Below are 9,715 nucleotides of genomic sequence, written 5' to 3'. Positions count from 1 at the left end.
AGACGGCGAAGGCCCACAACATCTGTCTGAGGCTAAATCATCTTTACATGACAATGGGGAGTTGAGACGGCATTCCAGTCTAGGCGACAAAGGGCATCTCCCTCTCTGTGAGTGCATCCTGTGGCGTTTGTGCACTTGTTTGTCGCACTGCCTGCCCATGCGCAAAAATTCACTCTCCGAGACCATTTAAGATGACCCAGTGTTCTGACTTGTTTGAACATGAACTCATTTCAGACAGTGGTTTAGTCGGGGAAAATAAACCAGTTAAAAATCTCTCTGCCGTGTGGCCATAATATAAACAAAAACAATCCAATAGAGAACATCCTGTTAAACTAGTCTTGAGCTGGTGACTAACCCAATCTATCTCTCATTAGGTCCTTCCCCCTTGTCTTCATCCCGCAATCACATAATCTTTTTGAGTGATGAATAAAATGGGCTCCTACAGTAAAACATGTGCATGTCTACAACTGACAATACTGGCTTTCTCTGGCCAACAAAACCCAATAATTTCCTTGCTTGCTCATCATCTCGTATCACATTTGTGTGTGCAAGATGCACACTTTAATTGGAGTTTGCATTGCCAGAGCAACTCGAGTTGAGCCACCCCGTTGTCAAAATAAACAAACAAGCCCAATCTTAGCAAATAATGCCTGTTATCACCCTGTGAGAACTCTGCTGGTAAGTGCTCTAATCCAGCGGATTAAAAATAGCCATGAGTTCTTCAACTTTATTTTCCATTAGCTGAGGTGGCGGAGCCCCTCGCTCTGACCGTCTGTCTGACATCCTCTACAACCTCCCCCCCCACCCACCCACACACACACACACACCACCGTCCTGGCCCCCGACCATGGTGGGACTACAGGGGCAGGAGCCGTCTCTGTGGAGCAGGCAGACAGGGATGGCCATGCATGTGCCTCTGTCCCCACTAACCTTGGCCAAGCGTTAGGATTACCTTGCATTTACTCTCCATGCTCCGTCTTTCCTTAAGACTTATTAAGAATGATAATGAGCTCGGGAAAGGGCCAGCATGTCCCTTTCTCTGTCTTATGTGGCGAGTATGTGTACTCTCTCTACCCCCCCACCTCTCTCTCTTTCTCTGACACACACGTAAATACACACACAGACACACACGCACACATGCATGCATGCATTTCCTCTCTTTCTCTCCCATGCCCCCACCCTCTTCCGTATCTCTGTCTTTCCCTCCCTCCCTTTCTTGCTCTCTCTCTCCCTTTCTCTCTCTCTCTCTCTCTCTCTGTGTCTCTCTGTTCAGTATTGAAAGGGCTCTGGACAAATTACCAAAAAGGCCATTTTCATCTATGAAGTGAAGGCTTAAATCGATACTTATTTCATGCCTTCAAAATCAACCCTATATTACTGTTGTCGGCATGATTTGTTTATTTTGCAGGAGAATTTTCGTGCTCTTTCTGTCAAGGGGAAATGCTTGGGATGCAATTCACCTTGAACCTCAATTATATTGGATTTCTCTACTGGTTGATCAAGCATGCAAAAAGGACATTTCCCCCGCACTAAAATAAAAATAATAACGATGATTAAACAAACATGAGCGCTATCCGTGCTTATGTATCGCAAACAGTAGACTTTACAAGGGAAGGCTGTATGACTGGTGTGAATTTGGATACAAAATCATTACATCTTGCAATTTACAAAGAGGAGGTGTGAAGAACCAATTGCATTACATCTTGGGAGCTACTATGCATGGTCAGAAGTGATGGATGTATATTTCCATATTAAGGGGGCCCTGGTTGAAATCAAATAAATAACCCAAGGCCAAAGGGCCACCAGTTCCTTAATACCTGTGTTACAACACAGAATTATACCTAAATCATAAAGACCCACACACAATGTAAATAATATTTTATAACTAAATTAGTAAAGACTTGCTATCTTGAATAACTCAGTATAAATTCACAGCCAATTTAACTGAAGAACTCTGACTTGTGCAGAGACATAAACTATAATCTCTTATTTTTCAAAATGAGCTAGTAGCCAGCCATAACACAAATCAGATTTGTTAGCAATCACTTGTTTATCAAGTTTCCATGATCTGCTCGTCTCAAAAGGTTGTGATGACAGAAAGCTGTGACGAGAGAGTGGCAAGGAAGAGAAAGAGTGGGAAGAAAGGGACGGAAGGCCTGAGAGCGAGGGAGGAGAGCGTGGCAGATGGATGTGGCCGGCCTGCATTAGCGCCAAGGCAGACGAGCACCTGCAAAACTGGCAATGACAGTGCAGGCTGGCCCGCATCCAGATGGAAATACACCTTCGGACACCAGCCACATGCCCACAGATTCCAAGAGCACAGCACAGCGGCCCCGCAGCACCGCAGCTAAGGGGATGGAGGAACCAGCGCCAACGCCACACCACACCACATAACCACCGGCAACCATCCAATACAACACACCCGACACTGATGGGTATTGACGAGAAGTTGGTGGAGATTTTGATCATGCAGAATGCATAGGTGCTTTAACCCAAATGTGTTATGCCATCGATTTGCCACAGTGTGATGATGATGATGATGATGATGATGATGATGACGATGAAGGCGATAATACAACGATGATATCATCAAATATGCAGACAGGCCAGCAGGAGACAGTAAGAATGGATTTCATCTTAAAGACTCCTGTGCAGTGTTGGAAAATAATCCTCATAATAAGGTCTTTATATGGAGCACAGTGTGTGTGAGATGATGTCACAAACAAACACGGGCACTTGTGATAAACAAAAATCACCAAGCCATAATCATAGTGAAGCACATGAAAGGCAAGAATATCAAAAATGTTTGAGAGAAAAGAGAGGTTTGATGTTTACCTTGTGCTCTAACACCACGGGCATGTTTTTTAATATGAGAGATGGATTTTCTTTCGGTGATCGCTCTAACTGAACACAGAGGGAAGGAGGGAGAGAGAAAAGCAGTAATTAATTACTTATGTGAGCAATTGCATGGGGAAGACAATAAACCTGCCTGGTCGCCATGGATATGACATATTTGCTCTGAAAACAACACAATAATTAGCAAAGGAGGGAGATCCGGTGAGAATATGGTAACTCCAGGGTTTAAAGTGCCACTGATCTTTTCTCTACACTCCTGCTACATGCCGAGGATAGCAACACCATGCATTAACAAAGACATACTGTATTAGAAGATGTACACTAACCACAATTGAGGCAAATCATGTATCATGAACAATAAATACCTTTAGGTCACAACCACTCAGTGGTTTGTTTATGCCTCTTAAGATGTACAACAAAAAAATACCAGAAAAGGAGGATAACAGGTATGGGAAAGCAAAAATGCATCTGAGATACCAATTCACTTATGGAAAAGTAAAATAATATTTTGTGTAGACTTTCTACAAGACGATTCAGAAACTTTCCTGAGAAAACTTGTGTTTTAGAAGTAACTTAATGTTCAATCAAATTGACCTTTGATACAAGCACAAAACTGAAGCTCTCATCTCAACTCTCTCTCTCTCTCCCTCTTTCTGTTTGTGTGTGTGTGTGTGTGTGTCTGTCTGTGTTTGACTGAGGTGAGGTGCTTAGACCTTTTTTTTTTCATTTCAGTAAATACACGAAGGGGAGAGCATTTTAGGCCTATGTTTAACATGCTTGTTTTTTGTTTTTTCTGTTGAAATATTAAAGTATATGCATTTCTTTTTGTCAATTTACATGTTTACTATCTTCATCTCATTCTCGGTAAATAATATGAACGTTTTATCCATCTCATAGGTTACTAAAGTTGCTCACTGTATCGATGTCGAAACGCTCTCTGTCAAATAGCCTGAAGCTTCTTCCTTACGTTAAAAGCAATTTAATAAAGCGGGGAGTAGCCAGTTAATCTATTCAAAACTAACTTTAGTGTCTACCTGCCTGAGATAGATTGTCTATCTGACTGAGACAGAATAGAAGCTAGCCTACTGGGTATGAGGTTTGCACAGCAAACTTGATGTAATATTTTACTATTAGGCTACATTTCACGACAGCCAGTTTACAGGAACGCCACGAAGAGCCTGATAAATTTATCCGAGTTTTCGTAAGACCATGCCGACCATTTTACGTTGAAGTTCGGTAAACTTCCGCATTTACACGCGGCAAATCAACTAACATATAGTTTCAGTGCGTCGTGCTGTAGCCTAATGATGACAGAAATATGAAGAACTGTAGCCAGGACCATGTTGTAGCCTCACTAATTGAATTCACATGAATTTACATCGGTATAGTTTCGATTTACACAATCACCTGTAAAGTTAGTGAATGGGCAAGGCTACGACAGATATAATGTCGAAGGTCGATAACCTTAACGCGCAAAATTCAGCATGGGGAAGGATACCTAACTACAATCCAAAACACCGCCTGTCTCGGTGCCGAGAGACTTGCCCTGGGTTGAGTTAATCACTGTCTGATTTGACAGTTTTGACTACTGTACTGCCTGTGTCCTGATTCAAAAGGATTGACGCTAGATAACCTGCCCGGTACTTTTAATCTCATAACAAAAGCAATGCGCTGTTTCACGCACGGAAAAATATATTTATTGTTCACTGATATACAACGTGCCTTCATGTTGTCATGCTTGAGTAGACTGTAACCAGAGACGAACATACAAACATGAAGTTGCAGGCTACTTCTTGACAACTTGGGGATTGAAGCGACTTTTCTTTTGGAGCCGTATACTTCATCGTTAAAGTTTGCTGGTTTAGTCTCAGCTTTGCAATAGCTAAGTTATCAAGTACATTACACAAGTGATATCCGTTAAGGTTTATTTACCGGGTCGCTGAAATGAACCGCTCGTTGATGCTTGAGTTAGGGCTAGGGGTCCGGTGGCGCCTATCGTCCGTAAGGACAACTGATTTAGCATAAAATCGAGATACATTCACATATTTTACGTAAAGTTAAGGTCATTTGGGTCTGAGTCGACTAAAGCAAAACCATTTACTTTATTGGCTCTTAGCGTTTTAACTCATCTCTGAGGAACAGAAGGCGATAGTTGAGGCGAAAATGAAAACTCTTACCTGTACTTCTTCGTCTTTCGGTGACTTTCTCAATTTAGGTGAAATGTGTGTTTAAGGTGAATGACATGAGAGCATGCGTGATCAAAGTTGCCTCGGTTTTTTCAGTTTTTCTTGTTTTATTATTGCATTTTCCTATTTCTAACATAGTGCGAGTCGCCCGGAAGATCTGCCCTGGAGACCGCTTCAAAGTGGGAAGAGGAGTCCTTAATTGAATTTCTCAGTTTAGCAGCTGTGAGGCGGAAAAGCTGGAACGGAGTACGGTTGTGATTCACTCATTCCAGTCTTTCAGACCATAGTTAGCCTACTTGCAGTATCAGTTAATATAAAATGCATTTCACATGAAAGTTACGGTTTGATGATCAGAGATTTGGCTAGCCTATCTACTGATGTCAATGTATGTTAAGCTTAAGCTATAAAGTCACATAGTCAAACGGTGTCAAGTTTCTGACATTTATACTTCCCTTGTCAAATATGAAAGTTCTTTTGGGAAAATACACCCATTTGTGTGTGTGTGTGTGTGTGTGTGTGTGTGTGTGTGTGTGTGTGTGTGCGCGCGCGTGCTTTGTGTGTTAAATTGACCCCTTACATCAGCACTTGTCTATCCTGAGAACACACAGAGAGAAGTGAAATCTTATTGTGATATGCTTTATCTAACTTATGAAACAGCATGAGAATTTACTGTCCAAATACAGCTGTGTGAATGTGCGTTTTTACAGTCAAAAGCAGAAGTATATGAAAACTGCTATTCCTGTTATAAGGCCTATAACACATGCAGGCCTCTCTGCTCTGTTCTTACAGCAAAATATTCTGGCCATAGGACGCCTCTGAGGGCATTTCTGGAACACAGCCCAGCAGCATCAGAGACGCTGTGATAATGTATTTTAAACTCGAACTTTCCCTTATCTAAATTCTGCAGTCTTGTGAACTATTGACAAACAGATTATTGCCAATTAGCAGTTTTGTGAGGTGCCCTGCTATACATAATAAAGAATCTAGGCAAGGATCAATAACAGCAGTCAACTAACAAGCAAGGTAGCTCTTTGATCTCTTAAGTTACTCTGAGTTTGGAGTGGGCAGTATTTATACACTCACGTAGGCCCTACCAGCTCAATTCTGATGGATATGCTTCCTTGCTGTTGCAACGCTTGCATCCTCTTAAACAAGACTTTGTGTACATATCCCTTCATGCTCGTTGCAAAATACCTGAGGATCAAACTGCATGAAATGTACCTCCAACAGGGCTCCACAAAATTCCCTGAAGCTCTAGATAAATATAAACATCCGAATCTAATGAAACAATATATTTGAGTGTTAGACGTTCATAGCTCTAAAGTGAGTGGGATTTATGGTTGCTCAATATGGATTAGAATTTTTTTTTGCTACCAATTTGGACACTGTAAGCATGTACTATCTTAACTTTTCTCAGCAGTGAGTAACCTCTCACACCCTCAGTCATTAATTCTGAATAAAAAATATTTCAAATGTACCCATTAATAAATATTAGAGGACATGTGCATAGTTCAAATCCCCATCCCATTATTGGGAGTGGGGTATGGTTACAATTCGTACATATTTAATGTGTGATGTAGCTCAGTCATGTTCTGTGGCTCTGATCGTGTCCTGTGGTTTAAACTGTCTGGGTCAACAGACTTCAAAATGCTCTGTTTGAACTGAGCGTTAATGTGTAGGGTATTTTGTGATGAAGACAGGCAATATCAAATTTCTTGTTCATTTCTTAATTAATTTATGATTAAAATGTTATCTTACAAGCAAATCTAAAACACATATTAATACAGAACAACCATTTTCCCCCCATTTAAGACGTTATCAAATCATTTTGGTGATGAGTATCCAGGCCGTTTAACTCTACAACATATCACTGGTGTAAGGTTGCAGGGAGAGGTAGCACATCCATCAGCTAGTTCTCCTGATGTAGCAATACTGCAATACAGAATAATAAAGGGGTACGAAAGACCAAAAATCAATAGATTATCCTGCAGATCACTTCTGATTCAGTAATGATCCAGTACATTTATTGCTATGCATTGATTCATTAGGTTTGCTGTCAAGGGCAGACCCAACAAACCCCTAGCCTACTGACTCCTTTGCCATTGCCATTACTAATTATGAAACATTAAAAGCTAATCACAAAGTATAGCACAAGGTTATAAAAGCCATACTGTATGGATGGACCACTTAGTGCAATTATTTCACCTTATTTATCAAAGGGTCTCTGAACAGGTTGTGCATTCCTAACAATATGCAATGTTTTGATCATTTTATTCTTCTTCCAGTTTTGGGTTATTGTTGGACTGGATGCAGACCTCATGGCATTAACCAGTCCACATTCCCAAATCTTAGTGTGTTAGTTCTCACATCTTCATTTCGTGCATTGTATGGAAACATGGTGATGGTGGGACTTGTAAATAATAATTTACACACTAACACACTATGGGAAAATGTACCTAGTATGACCAAAATACAGTCTGTTTTATACCATCCAACTACCAAAACAGCACAACATAAGTATAGATTGTCTAATCTTATGAAAAGAAGGGCATTCTAAAAAATGGCAAGTTCCTGCAACATGAGCACAAGCAATAAAATCTACATTGTAACAAAAGCAATTAAGGGGGGGTCATTAATTGATCATAACCTTGCACATTTTTATGCACAGACATCTGGATGCTTTGCAGGGGAAATCCACATAAGAAGATTGCAGTGTGATCAGCACGAGGTAGACTTGTGGAAGCCTTTTGAAATATCCTTACGTTTGTCGGAGGCCTATGCTGGATGTTCATACAGTGCTAAGCTCTTGGACTACTGAACAAGTATTCTAAGGGATATGTTGGCTTGCTCTGGCTTGGCTCGAGCTTCTTCTTAGGTCATTAAATGGTGTTTTAAGAAGGATATCCTGCAGCTAATGTCATTTCCATGGCAGCAGTGAGATGAAATGACGAGCCTTAGCTACACAAGTCAAACAGAATCTATACACAAAGCAAATAAGGATTTCACACAGTGTTTGTCTGAATATGATATGATAAGTATTTGTAGATGGACCAAATTATTTTTATACTCTTGCTTCCTTTTGTGGGATAAAAATAATTATAGAGTGCTGTTTTGTCACTGTACAAGATTTCATTGCAGGGTATAGTTGCTGTTTTTGTTTCACATGTAATCATTTAACTACTATGTTTTGATGAAGTGTAAGACTTGGTAACGATAACTGCTGTTTTGTGGATTGGAACCTCAATATGTGTGAGTGTGCACTTCTGTGAGCCAATTACGGTTACGCACGTACCATAGGCTACGGTCGCTTCAAGGCGCAGCTCAACTCTCCATCCGTCCAGTTGCACTGCATTTAGTAGAGGTCACTGACACCGACGCAGTCTTAAACAGATTTCTACGTGCACTCTCAAATAGAGAAATGTCATAGAGATGTCAGAGTGTTCTGTCACTGCCTGCTGCAAAGGAAAGCTTTGCAGAAAGAGCCAGCAGCCGTGATGCCCAACTCGACTCCCAAAGAACAAATATGTCTGTCAAATTCATCACATATTGTGACACATATGCCATGATAAATACAATTCACTGCAGTGCAATTTCATAAAAAGCTATAGGTATATCTTGCATATTGGCCATAACTAGATTTCAGCTCAATATTTTAAATTTCATAGTGCTTTAGTGTACACTCATCTATAAAATACAATTTAATTCAGAAAATGTCAATATTTTAAGTTCTCTCTCTCTCCTCCTCCCCCTTGCATCTCTCTCTCTCACTCTCTCTCTCCTTTCTTTCTCCCTCTCTTTAATGGGAAAGTGACATTTTGCTTTAGTCAAACAGCTGCCCTCTGTAAGATTCCCAGTCATCCGGCAAAGGGAGCAAGATCAAGGTCGACTGTGATTCCCAGTCACATCGCATGGAAGGGCAGGCAACTGGCATTCACCTTAATTAGATAAAGACATGTACAAATGTCCTCTGGAAACAGGCGCCTGTCTCCACAATGGAAGCTAGAAGTGATGGCAGCTGCCCATGTTCAGTAAACAGGGAGCATTTCTGAAAGGTGATGGGGAAATTGGAGTGAGGTGAGGAGGTGGGTTGGAGGGAGGCTGAAGAGAGGGTGGGGTGCAGTGGGGGAGGGGGGAGGTTGTCCACGATATGGACAGCTGTTCCTGTTTCCATCCGGAGCACCGGTTTGAAGTTAATGCTCTCGCCACTGTCTTGTGTAAGATTTGCTCCATGGGTGAGCACGGAGTGTAAGTCTGCGAGCGGCATTACGTCAGGCTTTAAAAGCCCCTCTGTGTTCGAACAGAGACATGCCCAAGCAGATATACAGTGGACCTTAAGGTCATCCATAAAACAGATTTGTGCAGGGACAACGCCTGGGATGCATCCTAATGACTGCATCCAAAAAATATGGCACTTGGCAAACATATGGTAAACGTGTCAGCATATTCCGACGTGTCTCATATGCAACAATCTGTTTTTTCACTCTATTTACATGTCTGTCTGATGCACACAATAACAGGTAGGTGGTTACTTCCTCAATCACTTACACAGGAAATGGAGGTGTGGGGCTTTTTCAGAGCATTACAGCATCAGTAAATCAAAACATGGTGAAAACAGAGAAGGATCCTCACATTTCATTCGGCCAACAAACTTTTCAACACATAATCTTTCCAAA

The 9,715-nt window shown here is 41.2% G+C and overlaps 1 protein-coding gene across 1 annotated transcript in view; it reads right to left on the bottom strand.

Moving 5' to 3' along the window:
- Window positions 1-5,130, bottom strand: part of casz1 (castor zinc finger 1) — a 185,274-nt gene extending 180,144 nt beyond the window's left edge. Inside the window, exons 1-2 of the mRNA XM_076276070.1 lie at window positions 5,034-5,130; window positions 2,836-2,904 (exon numbers count right to left, since the gene is read on the bottom strand). The gene's annotated coding sequence lies outside the window, so the exon portion shown is untranslated. The remainder of the gene's footprint in view (window positions 1-2,835; window positions 2,905-5,033) is intronic.
- Between the last annotated feature and the right edge of the window lie 4,585 nt (window positions 5,131-9,715).

This window comes from Alosa pseudoharengus, unplaced genomic scaffold (assembly GCF_046254945.1).
Source record: "Alosa pseudoharengus isolate Yale_2024_CS ecotype anadromous, Long Island Sound unplaced genomic scaffold, YU_APseudo_1.1 YU_APseudo_1.1_scf_9, whole genome shotgun sequence".
NCBI classification, from domain to species: domain Eukaryota; kingdom Metazoa; phylum Chordata; class Actinopteri; order Clupeiformes; family Clupeidae; genus Alosa; species Alosa pseudoharengus.
The sequence above is the reverse complement of the archived record's forward strand: the minus strand, read 5'-3'. Positions and strand labels throughout refer to the sequence as shown.